At 40.9% G+C, this 21,502-nt stretch overlaps 1 long non-coding RNA gene across 1 annotated transcript; it reads right to left on the bottom strand.

Annotated features, from left to right (window-relative positions):
• Positions 1-6,428: 6,428 nt before the first annotated feature.
• LOC144589162 (uncharacterized) lies at positions 6,429-19,534 on the bottom strand. The gene is made up of 2 exons (XR_013545102.1): positions 19,263-19,534; positions 6,429-6,478 (listed from the first exon to the last, which is right to left on the bottom strand). It is a non-coding gene; the product is annotated as an uncharacterized LOC144589162 (long non-coding RNA).
• Positions 19,535-21,502: the final 1,968 nt, after the last annotated feature.

The raw sequence follows: 21,502 nt of genomic DNA, 5'->3' as shown, positions 1-21,502 counted from the left end.
TCTTCTGCAGGCAGCCAAAAGAGAGAGAAAGAGAGAGCATTGTCAGTGACATCTTGGTTGTTCAGAAAACATCTGGATTTGGTTGTTTAGTAAACATCTGTTTCCTTACCTTCTTGTTCCCTGTAAAGTAGAAAAGAAAATAGCTATATTACAATAGTTTTAGAAGTCTGAAAACAAGGAAACACATCAATTATAAAGTAGAAAATTATCATCTATGAATTTATACATATTTTAGTCCTGTAGTACAAAAGTTCATGCATCTATTAATCCAGGATAGGAAACTTTGAAGGCAGTTTCCTGTTCAAATCCCTCTTTCAGTGCAGATGTTTTCAAGAAGGTGCCTTGCCAAAGGGCTGGATAAGTTCCTCCAAGCAGGGTTCCATTGTGACTTCTAACAGTGAGGTTTTGTGTCAGTCTCAGAGGGATTTTATTAATTTGCAAGAATGATATTTGCAAACCCCTGTAACCTGCAGTATCATAACATGCAATAACTGTTTCCTTGTTACATGGGCTAGTAAAAGTGACAGTATCAGATAGATGGTTTGTGTCCATGCAATCAAACAACCCCTCCTGTTTGCTTGATGTGTCTGTAAATTCTTACCTGCACCAATGGAAAAGGCAGCTAATTCTGTGCAGAGACTTTTGCACAAAATGCAGAAAACCCAACCCCAAAAAGCATTAGGTGTCTTAGTGTCACTCTGGAGGCAAGATCTCTCATGGGAATAATGCATCCCTGGCTAGCTGTCTCTCACAAAATCGTAGCAGTAGTGAAACTTTTCCCCATCCCCAGCTGGTGCCTCAGTGGTGGAGATAGCTTGCACATACCGCATGTGGGCTTTTCCAAATCCAGCAGCCAGCACTTTCCTCAGGGCCGTTCCCCCATTCCTTTGCGGTGTCTTCACTTGCCAGTGGACAAAAGTGATGGCTCCCCAATTCCCTCCCTTCATATGTGTGTGTGTGTGTGTGTGTGTGTGTGTGTGTGTGTGTGTGTGTGTGTGTGTGTGTGTGTGTGTGTGTGTGTGTGTGTGTGTGTGTGTGTGTGTGTGTGTGTGTGTGTGTGTGTGTGTGTGTGTGTGTGTGTGTGTGTGTGTGTGTGTGTGAGGGGTTTAGAGGAAAATCCTTCCTTTCCTCTTCTTATCTTTTGTAGCACCTCCACAAATAGTCTGCTAAGGCACTGCCAGCACTGAAAAATACAGTGTGCAAAAGGTCAACAAATTCTACCAGCCACAAGGACCTGTGATGACGACACAAAAAAGACCAGCTAACGACACCCATCAATCACAGTGACAAATCATCTCTCCTCCTTATCACAACAATACACCCACAACAAAAACACATTGATCTACCATAATCACCCATCTTCTGAAAAGGACAAAAGCTTATCTCACAGCCATAAATACTTAACTCCCAAACAAACTGCACCAGAGCACAGAGTGCTATCCTTTGAAGATGCCGGCCACAGAGACTGGTGAAACGTCAGGAAGAACAACCTCCAGAACTCAACCAAAGAGTCTGAAAAACCCGCAACAACCATTAGATCCCAGCCATGAAAGCCTTCATGAATGCATATTTCTGTTTTCATTTGTGTTTTCTATTTCATGAAATTGTAACCTGCCCAGAGTAGTGCTACGACACTAATGGGAGTGGAATGAATGAATGAATGAATGAATGAATGAATGAATGAATGAATGAATGAATGAATGAATGAATGAATGAATGAATGAATGAATGAGTAAACAAACAAACATTGGGTGTGTGTAGTTATCCTGTCCACCATCATTTTCCTGTCCACCCATCCATGTGATTCTGGATGCAACGTGCTATATACTTTATTGTATATTTTGAATCACTGTGGTACCTCTACATAGAGCAAGAGGACACATTACCCAGTAATGCTTGGTGATGCAAACAATATACACTGCCTGCTTATAAGGTCCCAGAAAAACAGCTAACTCTTCTAGGCAAAGACTGCTATGTGATTTGGAGAACATCATTACAAGAGATTGATCTTCTGCTTTGTACCTCCTTTTAGTACAGTAATTTCCAGCAGTGACTATCCTTCCATGTACCTATGCCATTTTCAGGACATTGCCATGAATCATCATCATCATCTGGAAGGGACCCTATGGATCATCAAATCCAGCCCCTGTCAAGGAGGCCCAGTGGGGAACTGAACTCCCAACCTCTAACTCCTCAAACAGATAACTAAGCCACTGAGCTGTCCAGCAGTCCATGGGCCCAGTTCCTAACATGTAGGTCTGATATGGTTTTAGCTTGCTTTTCCTTCCCTCCTTCCCAGTCTTTGGCTCTGCTATAGGCTAAAGGCATGCTGAAATATTACTATGGACCTAAGGTTAGTTTCGGGGGTGGGGGCAGGGCCTGGAGTAGGATGTAGCCTATTGGATATGTTAGAACATGACTTCGTGTTGTGCAGTTCTGGAAACTCTTTATACTTTATAGATGGCCTGTAAACTGGTAGTAGGACGCAGCCTGTTGGACATGTTAGAGCATGACTTCATGCTATGCATCAGCTGTGGATGCAGCTCAAGTAACTGGAACAGGTGTAGATAAATATGGAGAGGTATTGCCAGAGCAGCAGGAATGAGGCAGCTCTGGGAGAATATTTTTCAGTACTCTTCATTGGGAGTGTTATTTGGAGTTAGAAGAAGACACCATGTGAGATGTTGATGAACATATATAAGAAGCTGAGAAGGTGTGAGGGATGGAGAGTTACCAACAGGTGTGAAGAATTCACAGAATTGTAGTTGTAACCTAGTCAGAAGCCACCTATACTCCAATGCTATTTATACAACTGTGATACTTTTACAGATCCTAAATAGCACATTTACATTTCTTTTTGATCCAAAATCATTACACCACAATGGTTTATTAAATTTGTTCATTTTTTGTTTAAGTTTTTTAAAAATAAAAAATGCAAATTTTATGTATTGTAGGTGAAAACAAAAGAACAAGAAAAAGTAAAACAAGGCAAAAACATGGTGACACCGTAAAGAATAACTTATTTTTTAAATGTGAGCTGTCATAGACAAGTCCACTTCATCAGACATAAGAGGAGAACTAACATGTAGAAAATATGTAATATATGGCATCAAGGTATGGGTATCAATACAGAGGTTGTGGTTGGTTGATGAGAAAGTCAGTTTTCACCAACCAAGCAAGATCTTCGTATTACTACCTCTTCTACAAATGTTTAGTGTTGCCCAGTATGCTATCTTACATTATCTCCAGCTTTATTAATACATTGCCAGGTTTCTCTCTACTGTACTTGTTTTCGATCTACCAATAAAGCTGTGCCTTTCACCTATGAAAGGCCTTCCTACAAAACAGCCAGATTTGCTTTGTTTTGTTTTTGCTATTTTATCATTATGAATATATTCAACAATACATCTTTATATCTTGTTCTGAATATTGCTACCTGATGCAGATGTTCTGCTACCTTTACTCAAAACTCAGGAGGTTCCCCTGCTGCCTGATACATTCACAGACAGACACACACACAGAGAGAGAGAGAGAGAGACAGTCACAGTCACAGTCACAGTCACAGTCACGCACGCACGCACGCACGCACGCACGCACGCACGCACGCGCACACACACACACACACACACACACACACACACACACACACACACACACACACACGGTGGAGGAGAGGGAGTGATGGAACTGAAAAATTGAAACTGACCAAAGACATTGCCTAGTTAGCACATTCTAGGTTTACATTGACAGAGATCTTCACATATGCCAAAACGATTCAAAATACATCAATTTTGTAAGTGATTTAAAATAAACTACCCTTTCATGGACAAGTAAAACACTTCACTTTCCAACTGTGACCTGTGTCACTGTTGATATATTTGGCCATCTGCTACACATTGACAAATTGACCAGTTATCTGCACATTATAGAGTCCACACAAACGGCATGCCTTCACTCTCGCAAGATGCAATGTACTTCCATCTAATGTTCTGTATGGTAGATTTAACTCCCAACCAATGGAAACACAGCTCTGCCCTTGTAATTCTGGGGCCCTCGAGTCCCTGGCACATATGCTTCTTTATTGTACAATATACAATGATATCCGTGCATCTAATTTGGAGCAAATTCTTGCTAGTTTACCTGGTTGATCAGAGAAGGTAATTCTGTACACTCTCTTAGGAGAAAACAAAATCTATACCAGGCAGATGGCCAAATATATCAACAGCGACACAGGTCACAGTTTCCAACAAACGTCTTGTTCTGCCCTCATGGGATGTAATCAACAACTTCCCAGGTTTGCCAAAGCCTCGCTGCTGATGTCTAGCCATTCTTTCAAATGAATTGTGTTCATTTTGCTATGTTTCATCAGTATTTATGCCACTCATCCTCTTTGTTTCCTTTCTAACTAGGCATACACTTCTCATCTGGGTGAGGACTGTTGCCTGTTGTGTTACGATATACTGTATGTTTCTTTTCAGGTGCCAATAAAGGTTCTTGACTGTCTGACTTGACTGGCACTTTCCAACTATAAAACAGAATACTTCTCAGGCTACCAAAAAAAAAAAAATTAAATAAAATTTAAAAAATCCACACTTCCCTATGTGGTGCAGTCAGAATTTAAAAAATCGATTTCAAACATGCTATACCCAATTCAAAACCAGATTTTTTTTCTATGTGTAACCGAGCTCTTAAACAGACCAAGATTCTGATTGAATGTAAGACAGCTTCTTGTGCAGATTTAGAACTTTGATGCTGCTGGTCTTCCTTCAGTTGTTGTTTTGTCTACATATTGGATTTAGAATGCACAGCAGAAAGGACACTTTCAGAGAGAGGGATGCTGCCTGCTAAGGATGGCACACAAAATGGGATCAGCATCACCAGGCATCTACTGAAGCCCATAAATCAATAGGAGGTGTTCCATGGTCAATAACCTGGAACTTGTTGCCCCTTGCTGATTGCCACTTTCCTTCCTGTCCCTTCAGCGGAAAGGAACTGTGTAAAGATTGATTGGAAGAAACTGTGATCTGAATCTCCTACCCTCTCCATCTAGGGCAAGGTTGGGATCTGCAGTGACACTCCCATGATACCCCAGGACCAAACAGACCATCCAATGTGTAAAAAGCAAAGAAGAGGGGAAAAGAAACATGAAACCAAAAGTAGCCAGAACCTTTCTTCCAGTTCTGAAAAATTAGTATTTTGGATTTTAAAGACTGCAGCAGGGTTTTGCTAAAAAGTGAATCAATGTTACTGGAGCCTCCCAGGAATGGCCATTTGTCTTTTTTTGCTGGACAAAATAGTTTTAAATGTTTCTTTGGGGGGGGGGGTTAATGTGGCTGGGGGCTCAAAATTACCTTGGGGAGCACATTGGCCCAGGGCTACACTTTCCTCCCTTCCCCTGGAGAAGGTGGTGCAAAATACACCTAGTGTGAAAGGCAAGCAGATGGGCAGTGACAGCAGTTAGCAGGAGGATGTGAGGGCTTGCTAAAAGTATCTAGCTCAGACCCCTTCCTTTTTTTTAAACCACAGGTTCCCAGAAAGTCTTGGTTAGTATGGCCACTGTCCGAGGGAATCCGGGAGTTTATATTTCCAAAATAACTTCCCCAAGTTCTGATTCTTGTTAACCAACACCCCCCTCTAAAAAACTATGGAACTATGATTGCTTGGTGTATGAATCCTGATCTGCTTTTTCAATGTGCAGGAGAGATTTACCATCTTTTCAAGACTCATTTTGTGCATTTCTGTAAAATGTCCTTTATTAGGAAATGTGGTAAGTCCTGCTTTCTTACCTGGACTAAGAACTAGGAATCATAACAGCACTGAAGGGATTGTGTATGTCTTTTTCATCACCCAGTCTGCCTTTTTGTGATCTCTCTCTCTCTCTCCCCCTCCCCGTGTGTGTGTGTGTGTGTGTGTACACTTAAAGTCCTAGTTTTACACTTCCCCATTTTACACAAAATGAGGGAAAAACTACAGAGCATACAGGCACATTGCCCCACTCTCATGTGGGATGCAATCACTCTTGTGGGGGTTGGAGAATCTTCAGGGGGATAACTTTCCATCACCGTTTCTTGACCACAAAGTCATTGGTTAGATTTCTTCACATCTCTACTTTCAAAGCAAGGTTAGAAGAAAATGAAAGAGCTTCCACTCAGGTTCTTACAGTGACTTCACATATGAACAGTGAAGACAGAAGACTTTTCCCCTCTCCCTGAAAATATTTGCTATTAATAAACACCCAGATCATTCAGAGTGATTTCATGGTATGGCTCCTGTCATCCCTGGACTGTGCTGTATTAAGATATGAATGGCATATTTGAGTGATTATGCAACCACATGCAACCACACCACTCTTGTTGAGTGACAGAAAATGACAGAGGGATCTGCTGTGACACATCTGAATTTGGAAATGAAAGACATTTAGACACTTACTCTTCATATTCCTCAATGATTTCTTCAGTGTCTGACATTCTTCCGTTCCCTGACAAGAAACAATAAAAAGAGGGATTGTTAAAATTTGATTGAACAGTTTGAAAAATCCATCAGTTTTGCTTTCTTTAGAAGGTGGAGTTTTAAGTCTCAAGTTCATGTTGTCTTGAAAACATAATTTACAGATTTTGGTAAATCCATTAAAAACAAAGAGGAAATCCTCCTCTACTTGTCCTGCCCAAATTCAACAGCTCGTACATGTATTCCCAGTATGAGGATGACTATGTTCTATTTGCCTGACCTTACTGGTGTTAGAGACTATGAGCCTTTCAAAAAAAGAGAGAGAAAGACAAAACCCTAATTCACCACTATTAAGACTGAATGCAGGCAGATTCAAAAGAGTTAAGTAGCCAATGCCCCCAGCATGAATGGACAACTCTGTTTTGCTTTTTCCCCACAGTTGAGTTTGTTCAAAACTTAATTATTTCCTATTCCAAATATGAAGCAATTTGCAAAGCCCTACCCAAATGTGAACTGAACAACATTTTATTCATCCCAACAGGAAATTAACCGAAGTAACTATGGCATTCTTCGAGTGCCATCTGAAGGTGGTTTTACCATCTAAAATTGGCTTTATCAATCAAAGAGCCGCAGGATATCAAAGTGAATTACATTTTAATCAGTGTTACATTTATGATTTACTAGTACAGCTAAGTTGCAGTGGTAACTCTCTTCTCTGGAGTAGTCCTAGAAGAGATATTCAAGCATCATATGGTTTGGCTTGACCCTGAGACCAGTGGGACTGCATTCTTAAATCCTCCCATGGCTCCAGTAGGCTGTTGCATTGTCTGAAGTGATCAGCACAGATTTCATCCAGACTGAGAAGTCCAGCATGGTTATACATACCCTCAACATTTGTCAGATAAAAATAGTTTCACATGCTTTACGGTAAATGAGAGGCTAGCTCGTCATAGCACAGTAGCATGCCAGAGCTCTGTGCAAAGTTGTTGCTTCTCTGTTGTCTATTTTCAAGGCACCTCCATTAACCAGTTCTAGACCCTGATGCATTTCACAAATATTATGTCTCCTGCACCTCCTAGGGCAGAGTGGGGGGATTTCTGGCCCTCCACATGTTTTTCAACTGCAGTGCCCACAGTTCATCATTCTTGTCCATCTTGGTGGGGTTGACGGGACTTGTAGGGGGAAAAAATCTAGATATCTAAAAAATCCAGATATCCCAATATCCCCTCCCCATCCTATAGGAAGAGCTTTGACATTGAGATGTGTGCATCTACTGAGTGCCAAGGGGATGTTTCACGTGAAATTAGACACATGCATATGAAACAAGATAATGGATGACGAAGAGTTTGATGAGCCATCCCTGGATAAAGCCACAGTGATGTGGCAGAGATTTATGCAGTCTCAACCACCTGGAAGACTGCCACTATGATCATACACACTGGTTCATGAATGCTGGAAATGTTGCATCTTCCCATTGACCAGAGCATGTAGCAATCCCCCATGTAACAAGGGTTGAGGAATGACTTGAATACATTGTCTGTGAGATAATTTTGATCTTTGATGCTGGCCAAGCCCCCAGCGCTATACCTTTGCAGGTTTTTTGGATTCAATATCAAACATTTAAGTTGTTTTGAGCCAGAGTAAAAAAAAACAGGCTGGTTGTTTGTTTGTTTTGTTGTTAGTTTGTTTTTTGGTCAGCGAAGTCACTACAGCATAATTGCGAAATTCTCTGAAAATATTTGATGACAGCCACCACTTCCCTAGTTTCCTCACCCAATCTTAAATATTTTGAAACTCTTGAAGGAAGCAAAGGGTGTTAACTTTTTTCCCTTCAAGTCGTCTTCACATATCCCATTGTTTTATTCAGACATCATGCAAAACAGGAAGACGGTTTCATTAGGCAGAGTGAAAATAATTATAGAATGTTTTTAATGATTTTAGAGGGCTTTTTAAATTTTCTAGAGCACTGTAGAATTTGCCCCCATAAAATATGTGAGAAAAGGAAGCCCTCTCTCCCCCACCCCATCGCTCTCCCAGTCTGTACTTTGAAGTAGCACAGGTAATTTTGGGATTAGCCATTTTTAGTTTGGCATTTAAATTATAGTTCAGGGGTCATGATAAGATAGACACCACATAGTTGTTCAGCTCAAATGCTTGAAGTCTTTTTCAGCAGCTGTCTCTGAAGTTAATTGAATGAGAGAAAGCTATACTGTATAGGAAGAGTTGCTCATGCCGTGACAGACCAGATTTCATCGTGAGTTACGGTATTCATTACTGTGTAAAGGAGATACAGGTCCAAAAGCACCTTTCATTTTTCATCACAAACATTTTTATTGGTGGAAAATCAATGTAGCTCCCATTTTAGCAGAGAACAGAGTGTTCATTAAACCAATGAAACAAGGCTTGTGCTAGTTAACAAACGTTAGCTCATATACCTAACCATAGGTCCCATGTGAGCAGAGCTTGGAAGGAATGAGCCACAACTGATAAAGATATCAGTAAGCATTATTTTGGAGGCAGTGAGAAGACAGCAAAGTTGTATTTGTTGTATCCTTGTATAATAGATTTCTAAGTTATAAAGTTCCAATGCCAAAGTAAGAACAAAGTTACTATGTTAATATAATGAGGTTCTGCATGGATGGGGCTTGAAATAAAGAGTTACAAGTAATGTAGTAACCAGTTGTTTGAGGGTAATGTACATGTAAGGAAGATACATTTCAAAAATTTCATTTCAAAAGTTAAAAAAGTAACTTTACCCATGTGACTTTTAAAGAGCATTTTAAGAAGCATTTTCTTTGCAGGAATCTTTCACATTTTATGTTGTTATCAATCCTAAAGTGGCAAAGACTATTGTTTTTCAATCATAATATAATAATCATGCGCCATCCAGAAAATTCTGACTTATAGTGACCCTTTTTGGGGGTTTACCAGGTAGAGAACACTCAGAAGGGTTTTACCATTCCTTTTTTCTGGTGATGCCCTGGGACTGTGCAGCTTGCCCAAGGCCACACAGGCTGGCTCTTCTCACAAGAGGCACAGTGGGGACTCTCTGGCTCTGCAGTTAGATACCTAACAACTGTGCTATCCAGCCAGCTTCACAGTGTGCCACCAAGTCAGTTCTGACTTATGCCAACCCTTTTCAGGATTTTCTAGGTCGAGAATACATTTTATACTTTTCTATGTCGTTTTGGATGCACTATCTAAACTGGCCAGCAGGCGAAAGGAGAGAGTACTTTCTGTATTTTTCCAGTGTGCCAGTTAATAACACATAACACAATGAATTATCTTTGTAAGGGGATAATGGGAATAGCAATGGTAATCTGGTTGGCTCAAAACAATGAGTACTGTAAGACAAAAAATTGCAGCTGGTACACCTTATTACATATTTATCTTGGGTTTACCAATGGTTTGTTTAAATGGGAGATGGATTAGGAGAGCATCACTTGAATAAATGGACCCAAATGAAACAATGGCATAGAGACACAATCCTAATACTATAGGATCATAAAGGAACAGATAAGCAACTGACTGGCTACAAAATGAAAAGAATGTTGGATTACACAGGCTTGATCCAGTGTGGTTTTTATCCTTTTATGACAGACCACCCCCATAACTATGTATGAGAACTGTCCCGGGCTCTTCGGCCAAGTACTGTACAGTTCTCCACTCCTGGTGTGACAACTCTTTCCTATCTACCTGTATGATGGGTGGGTAGGAAATCAACTCCATCTTGTTCTCCAACCAGAGGTTGGCCATTGTCATGGCTAATTGGATTCTGGATGCAGCTACTTTAAACAATGCTGTTGCACTGGATCCAAACCAGTTTCCCTGATTTTTCTGCCAATATATTTTTCTGCTTCCTGCACTATTTTTCTCATTTATTTTACTTTGACTGATCATCCAGAAAAAATCTACACTTTCCTTGTCTCCATGCATAACTAAAGTATCCTGGTTTGTCCATGTTTTATGGGTGTCATGATCTTGCTGGTCCTCGTCCAGTCACTTTGGTACTTCTCAAACTCTCATAGCAAATGCATCTGCCCTTTTATATATCTAAGTCTACATTTACACACCATGCATCAGAACAAAGAATTACATAGGAATCAACAACAAAGCTTAATTTTGTCTGAGACAGCCATTTATTAAGTACTTTATAAACATGGGGAAACAATAAAAGGATTGATTCTCCTATAAATGTGAAGACTGGGAAAGTTTGCAGATTAGGTAGTCAGTTCATAGAGGTGTTCTGTTGGAACACTCTATACATATCCTAATGAGATGTGCAAGCTGTTTTTGGATGTGATCTCATCAAGAAATATATTGCATTTTTGTCCACTTCTAAAGCTGTCTGGTGCAATCTATTCCCTGGAGTTTACACAACATGTAAAGAACTGCACTCTGACCTGTGCCTAAGCTGGACCGTTTTTGGGTTATAGGGTTATTACTTTCTGGGGCAGAGCTGGACCAATTCCCCAACAGACAGTAGGATTGCTATAAAGGAGACCATTCCCCTGCAAAGCGGCCCTTTCTGGTGCAATCAGATGCTATTCTCGGAAAGGGGAAAGGACCTTGATAAGAGGTGACAGGGCTGAGCTTTGAGGAAAAGAACCACTCCATTTACATTTATCTGCCACATGTTCTAGGTGGGAGCTGCTGATCTTGGCTTGAATTCTGAACACATTGACTTGGTGATAGAATGAAGCCTGCTTTTTCTTCCATAACTCTGTTGCCCAACAGCATACTTCTTCTAAAATAGGAGGCAGGAGATTAGCAATAACATCAACCAACACTGATAACTAAGAGCAAACAGTGCTGTCTGATGTGAGGTGCGGTAAAGGATCCACTGATAGTTTAAAGGGAGAGGATGGTTATCCTGAGAATGTTACAAGTATGGAGAAAGAAATATGAGAAAAGTTTCCCTTCCTTTCTTCATTAGTTTGCTCTCGCTTTCATGAAGGCAGAGCTTGGAGAAAGTGCTCCTTGACCGACATCCCCAGCATTCCACAGCCAGCATGGTCACTTGCTTTCTGTTTGTCTTACAGATGTTTAAAATGTAAAATTGTAAACGTTGCTAGTGTTGTCTTCCCCAATCAGCAGAGTACTTAAGGGTTCAAAAGTCAAAATAACTTGGTAAGAGGTATTTGCTCAGTTATGTACTGTCAAGTGACTTCCAACTTAAGGTGATCCAATGAATTAATTACCTCCAAGAAATACTGCCATAGCCCTGCGCAGTTCTTGCAAAACAAAGGGCTGTTTTGCATTATTGCATCTGTATTTGATCAATCAATTTCATGTTAGGTCTTCCTCTTTTCCTATGGCATTTCATTTTTCCCAGCATGATGTAGCCCTGAGCATTTGTCCTATCAGTCTAGTCTTCCCATTACATGTCCTAAATATTGCAACATTGGTTTATTCATTTTCTCCCTTCTAGTGACAGTCCTATTGGTTTCTGTGGGAGAGATTTAAATTCATGCTTGACTCTCATGCTGTGCACAACTTTGATCAGGATATATCTTATAGTTTTATTCATGATTTGGACATGTGCTAAGAAACAAACTCGTAACTCAAGCAGGAAACTCAGGGTGCAATCAGATGGGCATTTGTTCTGCTGTTTGATCCAGTGCAGAGACAGACTAATTTTCTCCTTTTTCCAGTGATCAGATGACATAATTGCTAAATGATGAATGATGTATGAAAACTGGGAAATTAAATAGGTAAAAGGTTCCCCTTGACAATTTTTGTCCAGTCGTGTCTGACTCTAGGGGGCGGCACTCATCCCACTCTTCAAGCCATAGAGCCAGCGTTTGTCCGAAGACAATCTTTCCGTGGTCACGTGGCCAGTGTGATTTAGACACGGAACGCTGTTTACCTTCCCACCGAGATGGTACCTATTTATCTACTCGCATTTGCATGCTTTCGAACCGCTAGGTTGGCGGGAGCTGGGACAGGTGACGGGTGCTCATTCCGTCGCGTGGATTCGATCTTACGACTGCTTGGTCTTCTGACCCTGCAGCACAGGCTTCTGCGGTTTAGCCCACAGCACCACCACGTCCCTTGTCGGGAAATTAAATAGAGAAATTAAAAACTTCCTTTCTTGGCTCTTCCACAGAGCAAGAGGATGAAGCAATTAAAAACATTTCACTGATTAAGGCAGTGCTGATGTGCTGCATTATGTACAGAACATATTTTAAAAACTGAAATTTTCCTCCCAGAAGCAGGAAAGAATAGGAGGGGGCAAGGAGGGAGGGAATTCTTGTCTTTTAAAGTATCCAGACCAAATGGATCACTTGAGGTGCAATGCCATTTGGATGCAAAGATCACATCAAATGACGTACCAGACCTCTATCCGACCTTGAGTAACCCTACTTAGCTCGATCCAGCCCACTCCAAATAAACCCATGTAAACAAGCCTTTACTTATCTTTCATTTTCTAGAATCTGTTGAAAAATATGTTTCCAGCACTCATTATTGTAGAGAAAAGTCAGTAGATAGTACTTACACTTGACATAGCATACATACCCTTTTCCTTTGTGTTGAATCTACTTTGGTGTTGGCTTGCATTACCATCTAGCTCACTGCCTTTGCACAGAGACTGCCAAAAAACTTAAGGTCTCTTTCAAATATGTGAGTCTCAAAGTAGAAAACCTCTGAAAGTAAAGCCATCAATGAGTGTGCTCTGAGGCAACACCTTTTCAAGGATAGTTTATAGGGCCAACAGTATTCTGATTATGTGTTTCAGTGAGGAGAAAGATAAATTGTGTTACAATATGAGTGAAACCTTCTCCTAGATCAACCATGTGGAGTGACAGTGTTCTTAAGTGTTTTCCCTTGGCAGACATTGCATCTGTACAGAGGTCAAAAAGATTGGGGCAGTCAAGATCTAAATCTGGGTCCAGCAGCACAGTCTTGGTCCACGCCCACATTTTAACTCTGTTCATGGACAGCAATCAGCAGTCAGCTTGAGAAAGAGTGGCTGGGCTGTAAATGCTGATTCACACACGCAAGCTGGGTTCTGATGACTTAATCTTGGAGGACTGACTCACATGTATGGGGATAAGCTGCTACAGGGTCATACAGTAGAATATCATCTCATGTCTCTTGGGCTTTTCAATGGAATCAGTTCCCATATTCAGCTTCCAGGTGATCTCATACGCATCTGCGAATTTGGCTTGTAATAAATGACCAGTTGCTGGAAACTATTTACAGCTATGCTGCTGGGAAAATGTGGAACATCCACCTTGCAGCTTAAGGCAGACTGTACCAGAAGGGAGTAAAAAGGAATAACTGTACCAATCTAGGAATAAGTAACTTGCCCTTCCTCATCCCCCTATGTAGATATGTCTTTAATCTGAAGAAAAGTAACTTTCCTGTTCCCTGAATATTTTTTTCCTATCAGTCAGTCAATCAATCAATCAGTCAATCAATCAACCAACCAATCAATCAATCAATCAATCAATCAATGAGTAGAAACATTTGGATTCATAAATAAGGATGTGTGCAATGAAGCTGGAACATTGTCCCTGGGAAGTACCTATAAGAAAATTAAGGACTACATGGCATAAGGATAACGCCAAGCATTTTATGGGTGTGAAATGCATGCTACTTCACCAATAAGGAATGGGGGAAAGGGTGTATTAATATGAATCAAAGAATTTAAATCTTCAAGAGATTCTTTTGGGTGTGTATGGATAGGTTGAAGGATTTTTTTATAGTTTTACCACTCTCGTGCAAGTATCTGATGATTTGCCCCCTACCTGAAATATGAATCTTTCTCTCCCCCCCTCCCCCCATTCATTCTCCTCTGTTACTGTTAACTTAAGTTCTCCTCACTTCTGAGTGTGGTTGTGTGTACACTGAGGTCTGAAAGTGATGGTCATGGAAGCACACCCTTTTGAAGTCTTTTCCTCCTTCTTTCTTTCAAACAACAATTTGCTGAGGTTGGTTCCCAAACGGGGTCTCCTCAACCTTCAAAAATAGGAATTAGAGGCCGACATAATCCTCAGGGGCTTCTTGAGCCATTTTCCTCTCTGAGTTTCATGTTGAAAGCCAGGTTTTCCCTGGCTGTGCACTTCCACCTGACAGGATGTGTCAGTGAGCCTTGCCCGGCCCCTGCCCAACAGCACTCTTGGCCGTTTGAAGCATTCCTGAGTCTCAGCAAGAGCTTTTGCAAATCCAGTCTGCTCATTTTAAGTTTGAAGCAAATCCCCAAAATAAGTGAAACTGGAGGGTTTGCGTAGGGAGGGTGTGCCCAGAGCTAGAAATAACTCCCATGTGTCACACCATCTGTTTTCTGCCATACCACCCTGTTTCTCTTTTGCTTTGGGACAGAGTATCATAGAGCCTGCATTATCCAAGACCTGTTCAGCAGTTGTATAACAACAGAATGAAGATAGTCAAGATTTTATTCCACCAAATTATCATGAGGAAATGGGTGAGAAGAAGAAGAAGAAGAAGAAGAAGAAGAAGAAGAAGAAGAAGAAGAAGAAGAAGAAGAAGGAGAAGAAGAAGAAGAAGAAGAAGTGATCAAGCCAATGCTGACTTATGGTGACAATTTTCAGGGTTTTCAAGGTAGTGAATTCTCAGAAGCTACCTTATTTTGGTGGCAGCCTGGGTCTATGCAGCTGGTCCATGGCTACATAGGCTGGCTCTTCTCCTAGGAGAGACAGTGGGAAATTGAACTTTCAGCCTCTGGCTCCACAGCCGAGTACCCGAACTGCTGTTATCCAGGTGGGATTTTAAAATATACAAACATACTACAGTACTACTTTCATAAGTGCTCTGTATGTCTGGATGTAGTCTTCAGGCCATTGAATAAAATGCTTGAGAGACTATTTGTCAAAGGGAGAGTTGTTCTCAAAAGCAACACAGAAAAGTTAATTTTTGGGAGCTGTGAGTCCTGGAATCCATGAGCCCCTGGCCACTGAGGAACTCTGGGAGGTGTTATCACAACAATAATTTTTCCAAATTCCATTTAATTCCACCATAAACAGGAGAAACCTGAGGTTTTACAGCTGATAAGTTGTAACAGAGACCTTTGAAATGCTGGTCATTTACAGACCTTTAAGGATTTCCCTTTAGTCCACAGCCAGACTAATTGTAATGTGAGGAAGAGAGAGGTGGCTGCCTCAGGCGGCAGATTTTGAATGCTATGAGTAAAAGGTGAAAAATTCATTCAATCTGAATAGAAATCAGAGTATATGGATTCTTTGAGTGTGATGAAGGCAGCCAATAATATCAATTTTGTGGTTGTTTATTTATATTTGTAGTGTTTATACAACACAAGCATGTATATTTAAGCAACTGAATGTGTTTCTTAGAGCAATGGTTCTCAACCTTGGGTAACCCATATGTCCTTGGATTGCAGCTCCCAGAAATCCCGGCCAGCACAGCAAGTGGTAAAGGCTTCTGGGAATTGTAGTCCAAAAACATCTGGGGATCCCAGTTTGAGACCCACTGTCTTAGAGCAACTGATATATTGATACTATAATACAATAAAGTCCTGCAGTGGTCTAAAGCACTGGTTCTTAACCTTGGTTTACTCAGGAGTTTTGGACTGCAACTCCCAGAAGCCTTCACCACCAGCTGTGCTGACTGAGGTTTCTGGGAGTTGCAGTTCAAAAGCATCTGAGTAACAAAGGTTAAGAACCACTGGTCTAAAGTAAAAAGATTCTCTGCCTCATGTGTCAGAGTAACTTGTCCAGCTTTTTGGTACTATGCTCTTTGATTTGTGGCAGGGCACTCCATTTGCTGCTCGGCACAGGCAGCAGAGGGTCTTGGTTTGGGCGTCTTTAACAATGAAAAATCAGAATATGAAGCAGACACTTTATTTAGACTCTCTATTCTAGATGGAGGAGTGAATTCAAGATAGTTATTTAACTATGTTTGGGGGGGGGGGAGCCTCTAGCACAGATTTCCAGGACTTCTTCTGAGCTGCTGTTTAGATGTGAAAACAATCAGCGCTGCTCCAGGACCATGAAATCTGGGCACTTGAAATTTGGTATGCATATTAAAGAGGCTGCCCTAAATGGTTATTTTGGGGTCTTAAAGAGAGTAAGTGATGTTAGTTAATTAAAATCTATCTGTAGTGTGCAATGACATTTTCATTCACTAGATGGAAGATGTTCTTAATCTTGCTAACCAGGAAAGAGGAAATTGTTATTAGGCCTGTGATAAGGCTTTAGGTAAAGCATCTGCCTTGTATGCAGAAACTCGCCCCTAAATACAGTCTTTGATGTCTCCAGGAAGAGATAAGAAAGACTCCTCCTAGAAATCCTGTAGAACTGATGCTATTTAAGAGTAGGCAGGATTGGCTCTTATCCACAAATAGTTAAGTTGGGTCTTGCTATCTAGGAAGAGGAGCTACTAGAGAGAAAGGCTGAAGTAGCATCATGTGAAGGAAGAGAAAGATCTGCACGAAAGAGACAGAGTTTGGGGGGAGAAGAGAAGGACCAGAGGGAAAGCAAAAGAGTATTGGGGTGGGGTGGGTGGAGGTTTCTAGCCATTACAAAGTTGAGTGCTTCTGCTAATAGACTAAATAATGCATATCATGTGTCATCAAGTCAGTTCTGACACAGTGACTCTTTTTGGTTTTTTTAAGTAGGGAAAACTCAGAAGCGGTTTACCATTCCCTAGTTCTGGGAGCATTTTTTGCATCAGCCCGAGACAGTGCAGCTTGCCCAAGGCCACACAGGCTGGTGAACTGAACTCCCCATCTCTGGCTCCACAGCCAGATACTGAACTGGCTGAAATTTAGTTATCCAGCCAGCTTTCTGCTATTATACTAATTACAGACATACTGTCTTTGAATACATGCAAGTAGTTTTTCTCTTAGCAGTACTACATCATCATCATCATCATCATTATAAAACATCAGGCATGGTCAATCAAAATTATAAAAACATTGACTGGTATTATATAACCGATACAAGTTTTAACCAAAAACCTAAGTATCTGTTAAATATTAGCACAGTATGTATGCTGTTCCTAAAATTGCCATTTTTAGCTTTATTATCGAATTGGCCTTCTCAGCCACACTAGACGCTGTTCTAAGTCCTCCATGCAGAGCATGATACCATAGTCACTTGAGACTGAAGGATGCCTATGCTATATTTATTATTATTATTATTATTATTATTATTATTATTATTATTATTATTATTATTATTATTATTATTATTATTATTATTATTATTATTATTACTACTACTACTACTACTACTACTACTACTACTACTACTACTACTACTACTACTACTATTACTACTATTACTACTATTACTACTATTATTACTATTATTACTGTTGTTGTTGTTATTGTTGTTGTTATTGTTATATCTGTAAACAAGTTCCCTGGGAAACCATAGAAAATAGAAAATAGTTTAGAAACAAAAAATGTTTCTTTGAAAATAGTATAAGCATTATTTTTTTCCTTTAAAAATATAGCCCGATATCTGAAAAAAATCACTAACAAATATTTTTGAAACAGTTCTGGAGATAACTTCACACAACAAAGCTAATTTTGTGCAGCCTTTTCTGCATTACTTCTGAATTATCTCTAAACTGATCTAAATACATGCCCTTGCTTTCTCCCTTTAGATATGTCAGACTTTCAGATATTCATTCCTATACTTACACTCTGCATTCTGGTGTAGTGTATACTTTATTCTATCCCAGGATTGGTAAGTTGTGAACTCTCACAATCCCTGCCTATCAGCGATGGAGGATGATGGAAACTGAGGTGTCACATATTACCAAGCCCAGTGTGTCCTGCTGCTATTACAGTAAAATAATCCAGCATCTACCAGGTAGTGTAATCCTATGCATGTTTTCTTAAAACATGCATAGGATTTCTGCTCCAAGGTACTTGCCCCCTTGCATTTGTGTTGAATACTGCAACCTCAGTCATTTTCCTTCACTCTTTTCCTTCATCTTCACGCCCTAGATTAGAGCACTAGGTGGATCCTACCTGTGAAACATTCTCATGAAATTTAGGATTCCAGTACTGAGCCAATAGTGTTTGTGTGTGTGTGTATTTGGGGGGCTATAATGAAGCCCATATCTATTTCTAAACACTTTAATGTTGTTCTCCAATACTAATTAAACATGTAAATGAAAATTAGTTAAATTACCAGACATGCACCAAAAAGTGCTCCTGCAAAATTTACTCAGAAGAACGGTAACATTTATTTGACCTGAACAGAGAATAGCTAAGATTAAGAATTTCAAACTTCTCAATAAAAGTTTATAAATTAGGGAGGTGAGCATTTTCACAACACAGTTTTCAGAGGACTCTAGGGAAAGTTGCAAATGATTCAGATTGGCTCAACGGCTACTAATTCTGTCCCCTCAAATTGTGGACTGAATGGTTTATGGAAATCTATCATACTTGAATTTTACAGTGTAGTTTGCAAAGACAACAAAAGAGAAAGAAAAGAAAAACAAACACACAAACACACTGGTCTATACAATAGAAACCTGCTATCTGGCCTTCTATCTTTCTTTCTATCTTTCTATCACTTTTAATTCTTGTTCGTTTAAAGAAAATGATTCTATTGCCAAGGAGGGTGTGATCTCTCACTCATTCATTATTTTATAAATTCATTCATTTTTTTCTGTAGCATTTTAAAATCAGTAAGAAGAACCTAATATTTCTAACTCTGACAAAAGGTAGTCAAATTGGGTTTGGGAGATTTGTGTTTAGTATCCAACGACCGCTGCCTCCCCCTCCACACCTCAGATTTGCCTAGAGATTATTTCCACCTATCGCATGGCTACAGTGGAAGTAGGAGGAATGTAACCTAAACATAGGTCCTTACCTCTCTGTGCAGAGGACAGGTGAAAGATCCTGCTAGTGGAAGCAAGTGTAGGGTCTGAGAAATGCAATTTGAAAGAGTGAGGCTTTAACAAGGGCACCTCATCCCAATGCACCCCCCCTTCCATTCCTGGGCGAGATGCCTGATTGGAGGAATGCCAGCAGGGAACAGCTTGGAATGCTAAGCTTTGCTGCTATTTTGGCAGCATCGGCCACAGCCTCTTGTGCAAGTTTGCCTTCCTCCCCTCCCCAGAGCCCATATAAGCCCTTGCTATTGTGCAGCCTCAGAGAATTGCTATTTTAAAACCCTAGATACCCAAGTGCCCAAGAGTCTGACACAAGCCAGCCAGCTGTCACTCTCGAGTGGTCTGAAAGTCTGATACGGAATGTTTTTGCGCTAAGAGGGCTCAGGGTGGAAATCTAGGAGGCCAGTAGCAAAGGATGCCCAACACATGGCTTTGTTCTTCCTTTCACCCCCCCCTCCACTCTTTACATGGATCACCACCAACTCCCTGCTGCCTGCACAGCTGCTTCAGCCAATGGGGCCAAACAGCAGAATGGAGCTCAATGACCAGCCATGCTTAATGAGGCAAAACAAAGTAGGAAAAGTGGTTTCACAAAAGTAGAAACCAATCCAGTGAGGTTTAGCCAATCTTCCCCAAGAGATTTGCTATGGGGAACTGTGCCAGAAAAATCTCAAGAGAGGTTGCTGCCATTCCCAATACAAAAGCCAGCTGGGCTGGCAGATTCATCTATATTCTACAGAGTTTATGAGGCAGAATCCTGAAGTGCAACCAAGTGCAAAGGTGCCTCGTTCGTTCGTTTAGTCGTTTAGTCATGTCCGACTCTTTGTGACCGCATGGACCAGAGTACACCAGGCTCTCCTATCTTTCACTGCCTCCCGGAGTTGGGTCAGATTCATGTTGGTTGTGTGACGGTAGCGATGATGTCATCCGCCTGTCATTGCTGTGGCTGGAGTTCATCTGCCTATAGCATGACAGGAGGTGGGACTTCAGAGGGTGGAGCCATGGTATTTAAGGGGGGAGTGAATGAGGTAAGAGTCAGATAGGGTCTAAGATAGGGTTTAGATAGGGCTTGGATAGGGTCTGGTAGGGACTTAGGGAGTTAGGGCTTGTATATGTTATAAAGTACTGTGTTAGTGAAGGTCTGAGAGAGAGTGTGTATGAGGGGATACTTTATTATTACTGATTGTCTTTTTATTTTAGTTGATAAAGTGATTTACCATTCCTTCTGTTATCAATAAAATACAAGTTTTTATTTTAAAAATCATACATTTGTCTGAAGAGTCTTATGAAGGAGTGGTTGGTGGCAGCGTGATTATAGTGTGTATGTAAGAGTGACGTGACACCTCCTTTGTGACGTGTGAGGAGGCTGTAACAATAAAACTGGTGTCCAGTGGTTGGGATACGAGTGTCCAGTAAAGCCTTGGCCAAAGTGACCAGAGCAAAAGGATTTCAGTTAGGGTCACCTGAAGTGTAAAGCGTGGGTAACTCTCTAGAATTTGACTCAAGGGGAGCAAATTTAGTGGAGAGGCGCTTAAACTTCAGAGTGGAAGAACTGATATATGAGCTCTGTGGTGTCCATTTTGTGAGGGAGAGTGGCCCAAAAGCAGAGGCTGTGGTGGTTTGGTCAGCATGTCCAGAGTTAGGAGAACTCTGTGGGGACACAGACCAAGGGCAGCAAAGCTGAGGGATCTCCATTGTAAACAGCAGAACCTAAGTGAGTGGGTAGAGCTGTAATACAAATTAAAGGGTGCCAAAGGCAGAAATATAAAATAAAGTATCCCCTCATACACTCTAGCCTCAAGATAATTAACTTGTTTGGCACAAGACAATTCACTGAGTGTGAGTCCATCAGGGACTCTTAGCCATCACAGCTAAAATGGTAGGCCAGTGTCCTATTCCCCAGGGATGTTGGCAAGTCCCTGGGTCTGAGTCCCATGGCTGAGTCTTTGGTATCAAGTCCTGAGTCTTAAGTACCAAGTCTGAGTTCTGATTAAAAACAAACTTTTTCCCCAGAAAAAAAAGGGAAAGGTGGGTGTGTTCTGAGTCACAAGTTGAATCCGAGTCATTGGGGAAAAAACAAAACCTGAACACAGTCTCCTGATGCGACGTAAGTCTGGGTTGACAGCGACTCGACTCCCATGATTCGAGTCCTCATTACTGCTCTTGCCCAAGTGTAGGGCAGAAAGGCAAATGTGTAAGTGTTCCCCTACTCAGGCAA

This window comes from Pogona vitticeps, chromosome 4 (assembly GCF_051106095.1).
Source record: "Pogona vitticeps strain Pit_001003342236 chromosome 4, PviZW2.1, whole genome shotgun sequence".
NCBI classification, from domain to species: domain Eukaryota; kingdom Metazoa; phylum Chordata; class Lepidosauria; order Squamata; family Agamidae; genus Pogona; species Pogona vitticeps.
Note: the sequence above shows the minus strand (reverse complement) of the source record. Positions and strands in the feature narration are given on the sequence as shown.